This window comes from Eriocheir sinensis, chromosome 16 (genome assembly GCF_024679095.1).
Source record: "Eriocheir sinensis breed Jianghai 21 chromosome 16, ASM2467909v1, whole genome shotgun sequence".
Taxonomy (NCBI): Eukaryota; Metazoa; Arthropoda; class Malacostraca; order Decapoda; family Varunidae; genus Eriocheir; species Eriocheir sinensis.
The window spans coordinates 2,969,819-2,982,372 of record NC_066524.1 but is presented as its reverse complement, the minus strand read 5'-3'; the positions used below and the strand labels follow the sequence as shown (position 1 = coordinate 2,982,372).

The following is a 12,554-nucleotide window of genomic DNA, read 5'->3' as shown; positions in this document are numbered from 1 at the left end:
CTCTTTCATCCCTTACACTGATAAACTCTGGAACAGCCTTCCATTGTCTGCATTTCCTCCTGCCTATAATCTGACCTTCAAGAAGAGTGTATCAAGACTCTACTTTTGTCTGTTTGGGAGTGGTGAGTAGTGGGGCTTTTTTTCTAGTACGCTTTGTTGCCCTTGAGCTGTCTCCTTTGTTTAAAGAAAATAATAATTAAATAAATGGAAGTTGGCGCCAATGCTTCCAACACATTTTGGTGCCATATCTACAAGTGGCTGGTGACTGTAAGTATCTCAGCAACCTGCATGCATCTATGCCATTCCTATCATGGTGCATGGAGCAAGCCTCACATAACACTCAGACAGAGACAGTTTAATTATGGTTACATATCAGACTCAGTTTATTGCTCAGTCTATTAGGTGCAGTGCTGTTAATATTGTTAGTGGTAGTATTAGTACAATTAATGTATTTATTTTCATTAATTTATGAATATTTATTTATTATATTCTTAGTGTTTGAAAATTCCAATACAAGTATTAAGATAAACAAAAATATCAGAAATATATTTATACTCATTAATTATTATTGCTTTTCTTATTATTACTTCCTTCAATGTCCTGGCACTTTGACATCTAGTGCTTTTCCGTCTAGCAGCCAAAATTGTGGTCTTTCTGAATGTGTATGCCTTAAGTCTTCATTGGTGTAACTAGCTCTTTAACATAAAAATCTGCATCTCTCTCCCTTCTCACCCAGTTATCCCCGTACATCCTTTCAGTATCCAAAGAATTTTTCTGTATTTTACCGTGTGGACATACTCTTTCCTTCCATGTTCCACTGTCGTATGTTATTCCACATCTAACACAACCACATCCCAACAGATCCGAACACGTCCGATATCATCCAAGAGAATGTGGCAGCTGAAGGGGGAGAGTCCAAGAAAGAGGCCAAAGGTGAAGACATTTAGCCACCCCCCCTGAAATACATGGCAGCATTCAACCCTCTTGGTGAGCTGCAGGAATGTGCTTCCCATTGCAGTGCACCAGCTCCATGTACTGATTTTGGTATGAATACTTCATCTAGTGTTTGTTGATTGTTGTGTTATTAATCTAATTATGACTTCACAAAATAGACTGTGCAAGTCACTTAACACATGCCCTGCTCAACATCACTTTTAAGTTGTAGAATTCCTTCATATGGATGCTGCTTTATGTATTCTGAAATGATTGGATATTGATTGTCTTAACATTTTTTTTTGTCCATGATCACTGAACCATGTTACGGTATGTCTTTGGGTGCAGATCCAGGAAATGAGTTTTTGGGAGGACGTCAGACTTTTTGCGGGTGGAAGGAGCATTAGCATTACCGATTAGCCATTCTCGGCAGTCCTGGTCTTGAAAAACTGGTGGAGTGACCTAAATCAATGGGTATAACGGCCTGGACTTTGTGCCAAAGCATTGTTTTAGCCGCAGCGCTTTTGAGCTAGTTTTCCTGTATCACTCAGGAACATTGGGGGGGCCTGGGCCCCCCTTTGGATCCACCAATGTAGCTATGTCTTATAATATATCTATCCTTTACAGTCTGATGGTGCATCCTTCTAGGTTATCAAGTTTTAGTAGCTACTCATGAGAAGTATTCCTTATAATGATCATTGATTTCCAGATGGTTTGCACTAAAAAAATTTAGTGTCGTGTAACCTGCCGCAAATAATAATCAGCTGTAGTCAACTCTTGCTTTAAAGAACCAATATGGAGGAGGGGGGTGATGTTATATCGAAAAATCTTTTACATCTGAAGTATCCAACCTTTTTGTGTATAATAAACTTTGTTTGTTACATGAACTTAAAAGTTCACAATTTCCATACATGATTCTTTTTTCCTTGTATTTGATGATTAATCCTGACATGTATTTCCATTATCAGTAGGTAATATATAGTAACAAGACAATAATACACATTATAACAATGTATATATTATAGCCCAATGAGTGCACGAGATCATTTACCTCATCAGTGACGCCAAGTCCGGGAGTCCTTCCCTAAATTCTTTGCCCAAATTTGTGACACCAAGTATAATAACTAGTTTTAGTGACCATTTGCATCCATTTTTCACTTTGATTAAAAAATTGCCTCTCAACAGGGTGTGAACTTGATGGGGTTGGAGGAAACTCGACTCGGCCATCAAGCTCACCACAATATAGTAAGGAACCTCTTCTTCTCAGTGATAATTTATCCTCTTTAGTTACTATTCCATGTTGCTTTAATCACAACTAATCTGTTGGAAACATTACAGCTTAATAACATACTTCACATCTCTGCATACAAATTGAGTTCAATATTTAACTGTTACACCAGTAGGCTTCATATCTTAAAAAAAAAACGTATGTAAAAAGGTTGAAATTTTGAATGATATATTCAAACTCTTTATTATGTTTCAATGGGTGTAGTACCGTTACGATTAGTCGAGTGATCAGCATATGGGTCTTATGTTTTTGATAGCATAGGTTCAAATTTTGCCATTGGCTGGCAATTGATAGTAACAGTAGTGTCCATAGATATCTACCTGTTTCTTGTTTATCCTGTTCCACTTTAAACCATGACTGGCCAATCTTTGAAGAGGTAGCATAACCTTGAAGTGCCACTAACAAACCTTTGTCCATTCTTCTGATGTGATCTTTTTTTTTTTTTTTTTTTTTTCCCCACCTGCCTATAGCGCCGGTAGGTTTTCTTCAGGCGCCTGGCGGTCGGCCCAGGCCCGTCATGATGCAGGCAATTTTTTTTTTTTTATAGTGGTGCCATTTAGTATTGGCTCATGCTGCCGCCCAGAACTCATTCTTGATTCACTTGGATGGTTTAGCAGGGCTTAGGTATGACTAACATTGAAGAAACAGGGAATTTTTAGATTTTTAGTGTGGCAACACATTGACAAATGTTTTAGTATGGACTGAACATCAAAGATATATATGGTAAATGGGTGCTTGTAGATCTTGACATTATATCTGTCAAGAGTCTCCAGTTGTATCCTCTCCCCCATCTCCTGAAAATATTACTCTTGTCCGGCAATCTAAGTGAAGCCTTCCATCGAAGCTGGTGTGCAGACATAATGTCAATGCTTAGATTCACTTATAGCACTGACAATAATGCAATTACATACACCTATTTTATTATTTAGAATTGTGATTAATTGTGATTAAATATTTTTTCATGTATTTTCAGACATGAAAAGTGAAAATTGCTGCACACAACAGTCTGCCGTCTGCACCGGGAGGCAAGGCAGCTCAAAGCCCAGGCTGTTACAACTCCTGGGCAGTTTTTGCCCAGAGCCAGCAATTTTTTAGATCCAATAGGGGTGGATTTTTTCTGAGGTCAGGTTCAACATGCTGCAAGATGCCAAGATCTAAGCCCAGTAGAAGATATGGGTTACAAGAGAGGAGGTTTGCTCTGGCCTTATACTATCAAAGTCCAAATGCTAATAGATTTCTGAGCACAGTATTTCACTTGCCTTCAGTTTCAACACTTCACTCATGACTCAGGGGTATTTCAGTAAATGTTGGCTGGAGCAAACAGACTCTGACAGCCCTGCAGCAAAGAGCACAGGCTTTGTCAAAAGAAGAGAAACTTCGTGGGATTTGCCATTATTTAGTATTACTCTTGTTACGCCAAGAATTTTTTTCCATATACTTTGCCAAATATTGCAAGTAATGCACCATTGTTGGGCTTGCCTGTTATAAATCAGATCTTGTTCATTTAACAAGCTTTGGGTGTCTGCCACTTTCCAGTTGTAATGCAAGGAATCATTTATCTTCCCTGCTAGATATCACATGTAATGCACCATTGTTGGTTTTGCCTGTTATAAATCAGATCTTGTTCAGTTAACAAGCTTTAGGTGTCTGCCACTTTCCAATTCTAATGCAAGGAATCCCCTGCCAGATATCGCATGTAATGCACCATTGTTGGTCTTGCCTGTTATTAATCAGGTCTTGTTCGGCTCACAAGTTTTGAATATCTGCCATTGTTTATTTTAGGTGTAATGCTTGGAAGCATTTGTTCTCTTCCCTAGCCATCAGTATGCAATGCTTTATTGTGGATTTTGCCTGTTATATTTAATCTTGTTCAGGTAACAAGCTTTTGGTGTCTGCCTTACCTAATATGTGCTGCAGTGACACTTGGCTTGGTTTCATAATGTAAAATACAGCTTGTAATTTCATCACACTGTGTCTGTCATCACGTGTCTGGCATCATGAATGTGGCTTCCAGGAGTAATCTTGTTTGTATTACAGCATGCAATTTTTTTCTGCTTTATATGATATACATAATCACATAGGTGTGATTATTTTTTTTGACAAAATGTAATGGCAGTTAATATTCTTGACTAATGCCTCATAAACCTTGTGAAAAATAATGCTTTTTGAGGGGGGGCAGAGAGTGGTTTGTTTGGTTGGCCAGTTCAAGGAGTTTCATATCAAATGATTTTATTACATCCAACTTTAATGTGTGCTAAAAACATATATTTTATTACATCCAACTTTAATGTGTGGTTCCTGCAATAAATGCTACATGTTTACTGATATAGCCTATGAAATACATATCACTCTCTGCCCTGTAATTTGGTGTGTCACATACTGCAGCATAACTTTCCTGCTATTTTTTTACACTGAGTTGCCTTATTTTGTCTCATTTGCTTTTATCATATGTGCCTCCGCTGCATAGTTGTGCCTACTGAGCTCAATATCTTCATGACTATGACACCAAGGTCAGAGCTTGTGAGATCATACCGTGTCCTACATTCCATTTTCACCTCCAGGCTCGCCTGTCTCCCAGGACCACCAAGTTATTGCATTCCATTTAAGACAACTCATGTGTTACCTTCTTGATGTCCTCCATCATGTATTTCAGAATGTTTTATGGTGCTTTGCTCTTATATTGATGTGCCTTGCAACATTTTTATATAGTTTTCATTGTATATAACGCACCATTGTTGGTTTTGCCTGTTATAAATCGGGTCATGTTCAGTTAACAAGCTTTGAGTGTCTCCCATTGTTTATTTCAGTTGTAATGATTAGAAGCTTTTGTTCTCTGTCCTGTCAAGCAGTATGCAATGCTTGCCATTATCTGGCACTTGTACAGTTAGTATGATATTTTTGCTCAGCTAAGAGCATGTTGCAAAAGGTAAAGGTACGGTTGGGGGCATACGCTGTAGCAGCACGTGGCCTCAGTGCTCATCTCTGTAACATTGGCCCTTGAGCCTGTGGTGTTAGGGAACCCATTCCCCTGGGACACAGGACCAGTGTGACATCCAGGTTACCACAGTTGCAAAGGCATTATAGTAATCTAGCATGCATAGAATGATGTATGCTTTGCTTGTATTTAAAGCACTGGATATGTTTGCCACACACACACACACATATATATATATATATATATATATATATATATATATATATATATATATATATATATATATATATATATATATATATATATATATATATATATATATATATATATATATATATATATATTATCAAATGCTTTTTACACCATATTTTTCCTAAAATAACAAATTGATATAGTGTAGATAATACCTAATAAAACATAAGAACAAATATATTTTTCTTTACCCCATTAGTAAATCATTTTACAATAATGAAAAAAATAAGTAAAGGCTGGATAGGGTGCTGTGGCAGGTACTTCAAAAATAGTAAAGCTACCCCTGAAAAGTGACGTTTTTGGTGGGCTGCAATAGATGGCGCTACTTCCGCACGCCCGAGGAATTACTACATACCACTATCTCTTCGTATACAGTCTCTTTGGTGGGGACCGTCTGCCACCAATAATGTAACGGTGTAACGCTTGGTTGTGGGGACTTGTGGTGTGAGGGAAACACTTGCTGCCTTAGAAGAAATATACTCTTAACCTAAGAGACAGCGTACCGTTGGTGAGAGAGACGAGACGATAGGTGTGTGTCGGTCGAGCTCTCTCGAAGGAGTGACGAATTACAGATTGGAAAATAATGAAGTTACAATTGGTCACGTATGTCAAGGTGACCTCTAAGCTTGATGAAATGCTTTGTATACAAACTGAGACGGTAAACACTGACAGCTGACATTCCTACAAGGTGGCGTGATCTATCTGTCGTGGTTTTTTTCCATTGGTATTGCATGCCTAATTCGTGGTGATAATAAGTAATAATAATAATAATAATAATACACTGATATACTACAATTACTATAACATGCTACACACACACACACACACACACACACAACACATATATATATATATATATATATATATATATATATATATATATATATATATATATATATATATATATATATATATATATATATATATATATATCTTTGCAAATGCTTTCTACACCATATTTTTCCTAAAATAACAAATTGATATAGTGTAGATAATACCTAATAAAACATAAGAACAAATATATTTTCTTTACCCCATTAGTAAATCATTTTACAATAATGAAAAAAACAAGTAAAGGCTGGATAGGGTGCTGTGGCAGCTACTTCAAAAATAGTAAAGCTACCCCTGAAAAGTGACGTTTTTGGTGGGCCCCAATAGATGGCGCTACATCCGCACGCCCGAGGAATTACTACATACCACCATCTCTTGGTATATAGTCTCTTTGGTGTAGAAGGACCCCCCGCTCCCCTTCCCCGCCCTTGATCACTCGCTTTCAGCTAGATTGCTGTCATTTTCTTTTTGAGCTGCGCAATGGGTCACACCAAGCTCGACATGACAAAGAAAGGCTTGGTTGTGGCTTACATTGGTGAAGGAATGAGCACACGCGAAATAGGACGAAAATTTGGCAGATCAGACAGCTTTTCGCCGCGTCAAACAAGCTGCCGCCGCGCTCCGGACAAACGCCACTCCAGAGAGGAAGACGGGATTAACGAGGAAGAGGAAGACAGACCAAAAGACCTTAAATGGTGATGAAGCGTCAAGTGATGAAAGACCCTTTCCTCACAGCCAAGGAATTGAGGGAAATGCACGTCGATGTGTTGGGAGAGGTGTCAGTGCGAACAATTCAGCGTCGACTGCAGAAAACCTGTTGCCACGTCGTCGCGTCGCGCACCTCTCCTTACCAACAAAATGAGGAACCAGAGGCTAGATTTTTGCAAGAAATATGAACACTGGATATCAGAAGATTGGCGCAGGGTGGTTTTCATTTACGAAACTGCCTTCAAAACAATCCCTAAAGCACCACTACAACAGCCCCATACCACACCCACTGGTAACTTCAGTCTTCACCGAGTATTTACTGTCAAAGGGATCGGCACCCGGCGGACGACGCACTATATTTTGAGCTTCAGGGATTGTTTTAAAGGCACTTTCGTCACTGAACACCGCCCTGCGCCAGTCTTCTGATGTCCAGTGATCATATTTCTTGCAAAAATCTAACCTCTGCTTCCTCGTTTTGTTGGTAAGGAGATGTCTGTGCATGGCAACTTGAGGTCTCTGCAGGCGACGGCAGCTTGTTTAACGAGGCGAAAAGCTGTCTCTGATCTGCCTAATTTTCGTCTTAATTCGCGTTTGCTCATTCCTACACCAATGTAAGCCACAACCAAGCCTTTCTCTGTCATGTCGAGCTTGTTGTGACCCATTGCGCAGCTCAAAAAGAAAGTGACAGCAGTCTAGCTGAAAGCAAGTAATCAAGGGCGCGGAAGGGGAGCGCGGGGTCACCTTCTACACTCTACCACTATAGTCCGGCAAATCTTAAGTGGCGGCTCTGACGTAGACAGCCCGCTAGACACTAGTGCTATGTCTCCAACTGACCTCGCGCACCGTGCCTTACACACCCTTCTCTCTCTCTCTCTCTCTCCTCGTGTCTCTCTCTTTCTCTCTCACTCTAGAATAAAAACAAATATGGTTTTTATGATTGATTCTCTATCTGTGAGTGAATACAAAGAAATTTGTACAACACTTGGCAGCGTTGCCACCGCGACGGTGTCAGCTCAAGTCAACCCAACACACCACAGTTGCCAGTTGCTCTGCCTGCTTTAATTATCGCATTTCTGCCATTTTTTGGTGTGTGTCTGCCATCTGCCATACAATATCAGCCATATGGCATAATTATGACAAAATATGGAGATTGTACCTGTATATGTAATGCAAGGACCGTCAAGCAAATTTTGATGTGAATCATCCAGGTGAATGGTGAGGTTCCGCTGGGGATGGCCAGGGAGTGGGGAAGGAGTGGTCGCTAAGAACATTAAAATATTACACTTTGACCTTATTTCCACACCACCCAAGGGGTAAAGTCTTGATGCATTTTTTAAAGAGGTTTATTATTAATATTATTAGTATTATGCATTGTCGTGCACCATACTCCCCGAATGAGAGTACACCCCCACTTTTCTCGCACACACATACACACACACACACACACACAGAGAGAGAGAGAGAGAGAGAGAGAGAGAGAGAGAGAGAGAGAGAGAGAGAGAGAGAGAGAGAGAGAGAGAAGGGTGTGAGAGGTATGGTGTGCGAGGTCAGTTGGAAACGTGGCAACAGGGTCAAGCGGGCTGTCTACGTCAGAGCCGCCACTTAAGATTTGCCGGACTATAGGCCGAGGTGACCGCTACTGATCATTTTATTTCATTTTGACGTTGGCAAGGAAGCGAAGCGTTTTCGTTGCCAGATGAGGGTTTGTTTTACCATGGTAACAACCCATATGGTTGACAAGCCAAAATAAATGCGTAACGTTAGAGCGTCGGAATTGTTAGTGTGCGACGATTTTTTTGGCGCCGGCTGTACAATGCTACCATAGGTAATAGTATCATTTCCAACATCCAGGGATCCCGGGAGGCATTTTAGAGAAAAGGTAGCTCAGTTACGTAGGGTTAACGAGGTTAGGTGTCATTTATCATTTTTTGTTAGGTTAAAATAATTCAACGTCCTGAACGATAGTTAGTTTGGTAAAAAAAAAAAAAAAAAAATGTCCAAAATTACAGTATTAAGTTAAAAGAGCCGGGAATCGCAAATGAAAAATTTATTTGTGTTAGGAGAGGTGAACTTCATTCGGTTGGGTTTGTCGGTGCCACGTTTCTAAACAAGTTAATTTAGGATTAAAGGAAAAAAAAGACATTAGTGATTCAATTAATAGTGTGCAAGCTTGAGTATTAGAGCAAGTTTGTTTACGAGTTATGTTAATTTGGTTTGGTTACGTAAAACAGGTATAGGAAGGTTATTTTGTTGTGACACTTCTAACATTTGAGTTAGGTAAAAAATATCAACTTCTCTAAATAACAGAGTTGATTGGGTTAAAACTGACATTCTTAATTAACTATATCTCAATGATAAATTTTCCCAGGTTAGGGTAATTTGATTAGGTTTGGTTTATCGGCGCAACTTTCTTGCCAATGGGAGGTTAGTCAAGTAAAAATGAAATAACAGACACTAGTGACCCAAATAGGTATTGTTTAGGGCTTGGTAAGGTTGATGATAAACGTTTGTTAAGGTCAGTCACAAGAATAACAGGTGTGTTAGGTTAAAAGAGTTGAATATTCTAAGTGATAAGGCTAGTGAGGTAAAATATAGACTCGCCTGTGTTCGTTCCTTGGGCAGCAGTCTGTGGCTGGCGGTGTGCTGCAGGTGTTGATCACAGGTAAGATGCACGTGCACCAGTCATGACTGGACCTTCAGACTATTTGTTGAGTGATAACAGACACTGGAAGCCCTCCAGGCGATGTCTGGTGACTGTATACCGCCAACCACAGACTGCTGCCCGCGGAGCTTAAAGCACACTTACTCAAGTGCTCCTCCTGTGGTTGGTTGCATGCGGTCTCTAGCCATCGCTTGGAGGGTATCCAGCGTCTGTTATCACTCAATTTATGGTAGTCTGTGAAGGTTACACTTGCATTCTACCTGTAGACGAACAATACGTCAACCGTGATGGTTATGTAGGTGTGTCCAAGGTCCGCCTCGCTGAACCACTCATCTCAGCACGGTCAGCACAGTCCCTAGATATTTCAGGATGGGTTTAAAATCATTAAACGCCTCCAAGTCGTCTTGATGAGGCCGGTAAGTTCGGAGGTGATGCCTTTCCTCTACTTAAGGATTTTTAACGGTGCTATGAGAACCCCTAACCAGTCTTAAATTTTTCGCCCGCTAAGTGCTCCAGCTCCAGCGCTTAGCCGCTCGGTGCCATTTTAATTAGAGGTCTTAACGAGTCTTTGCCGTTAAGTGTTCTTAGCGATTCTTAGAATTTTTGTGCTTACGGGCCCTCATTTAGTGAGAGAGATGATGTGAAGTTTCCAGTTAAGATTTTTAGTTAAGGATAGGCCGATGATGTTTATTGTTGAAGATGGTGACAGCTGAGTGTTGATGAAGAATAGGGGATAGGTGTTTGGAAGATTGTGTCGAGTTGATAGGTGGAGAAATTGGGGTTTTGACTCAAAACCCCAATGGGCGATCTTCTTGTTCTTTTAACTGACTCTTGGTAATCCTCTCTGAGCCGTTTCGGTGAAGCTTTTCAGTTGCGCTAGACATACTGAAAACTTTCGATAGAGTCTGGCACAACTCTTTGCTTTCTAAACTGCCCTCTTTCGGATTCTATCCTTCTTTCTGTTCCTTTATCTCCAGTTTCCTTTCCGGCCGTTCTATCTCTGCTGTGGTTGATGGTCACTGTTCTTCCCCTTACCAAACCTCAGACCTTGCTATCATTTTTGACTGGGGTAAAAGGAACCTTGTGCCCTTCAATGCCTCAAAAGTTTTGAGGCATTGAAGGGCCAGACTCTATCGAGTTTTCAATATGTCTAGCGCAACTGAGAAAGTTTCACCGAAACGGCTAAGAGAGGATGACCAAGAGTCAGTTAATAGAGCAAGAAGATCGCCGGTAGAACGCCCCTTGCAGAACCCATACTGTCGATCAGATAGAAGGTCAGAAGAGGAAAGGTGCTTTTGAATCTTCCGGTTAAGGATTGATTCAAAAGCTTTAGATAGACAGGAAAGTAAAGCTATAGGGCGGTAGTTTAAGGGATTGGAACGGTCACCCTTCTTAAGCACAGGCCCTATGAAGGCGTACTTCCAGGAGAAAGGAAAGGTAGATGATGACAGGCACAGGCGGAAGAGTTTGACCAGGCAGGGTGTCAGCACGGAAGCACAGTTTTCAAAGACAATAGGAGGCACTCCATCAGGTCCAAAAGCCTTCTGAGAGTTGAGGCCAGAGAGGGCATAGAAAACATCATGCTTAAGAATCTTAAGAACAGGCATAAAGGAGTCAGAGGGAGGAGGAGGAGGAAGAATATGCCCAGAATCGTCCAGGGTGGAGTTGTTACAGAAAGTTTGAGCGAAGAGTTCAGCCTTAGAGATAGATGAGACGGCGGTGTTGCCGTCAGGACTAAGGAAAGGAGGGAAAGATGAAGAAGTGAAATTGGAGGATATATTTATTGGACAGGTGCCATAAGTCTCGGGAAGAATTAGAGAAAGCAAGGTTTTGACATTTTCTATTGATGAAGGAGCTTTTGGTAAGTCGAAGAATAGATTTGGCACGATTCCGGACAGAACTGGAAAGGTCATGGTTAGCAGGAGTGAGAAGGCTCTGGTACCTTTTGTGAGCTGCCTCTCTATCTTTGATAGCACGAGAACAAACGTGGTTAAACCAAGGCTTTTTAGCATGAGGAGTAGAGAAAGTACGAGGAATGTGTGCCTCCATTCCAGAGACAATCACCTCTGTAATGCGCTTGGCACACACAGAGGGGTATCTCACCTGGAAGCAGTAGTCATTCCACGGACAATCGGAAAAATACATCCTCAGGTCGTCCCACTGAGCGGAAGCAAAATGCCGGAAGCATCGCCTCTTCGGTGGGTCCAGAGGAGCGATAGGACAGGATACAGAAATAAGGTTATGGCCGAAGGAGCCCAACGGAGAGAACAGTTTGACAAAGTAAGCAGAAGGGTTAGAGGTAAGGAAGAGGTCTAGTATGTTGGGTCTGTCTCCAAGACGGTCGGAAATACTTGTAGGGTGCTGAACCAACTGGTCTAGATCATTGAGGAGAGCAAAGTTGTAGGCTTGTTCACCAGGCTGATCAGGGAAAGAGGATGAAAGCCAAAGCTGGTGGTGAACATTGAAATCTTCTAAGATGAAGATTTCAGCGAAGGGAAAGTGAGTCAAGATGTGCTCCACTATAGAGTTCAAGTAGTCAAAGAATTTTACATAGTAGAGGTAGGTGAGAGATACACAGCACCGATGTATTTAGTAATTGAATGACAATGAAGTCTTAGCCAGATGGTGGAAAACTCTGAAGAGTCAAGGTCGTGGGCACGAGAACAAGTGATGTCATTGCGCACGTAGACGCAACATCCAGGTTTGGAGTGAAATTTAGAATAGAGATAGTAGGAAGGAACAGATTAGAGAATGCTGTCAGTAGCCTCAGAAACCTGTGTTTCGGTGAGGAAGAGAAGGTGAGGTTTAGAGGAGGAGAGTTGGTGTTCCACCGAATGAAAATTAGACCGAAGACCGCGAATGTTGCATAAGTTAATAAAAAAAAGTTGGAAGAGGTATCTAGATACCTCTTGGTTCGGAGGCCGAAAGTGGAGTCCGCTATGGGG

The 12,554-nt window shown here is 40.9% G+C and overlaps 1 long non-coding RNA gene across 1 annotated transcript; it reads left to right on the top strand.

The window, feature by feature from the left end:
* Positions 1–780: 780 nt before the first annotated feature.
* LOC126999596 (uncharacterized) lies at positions 781–5,364 on the top strand. The gene is made up of 3 exons (XR_007753456.1): positions 781–1,044; positions 2,119–2,178; positions 3,195–5,364. It is a non-coding gene; the product is annotated as an uncharacterized LOC126999596 (long non-coding RNA).
* Positions 5,365–12,554: the final 7,190 nt, after the last annotated feature.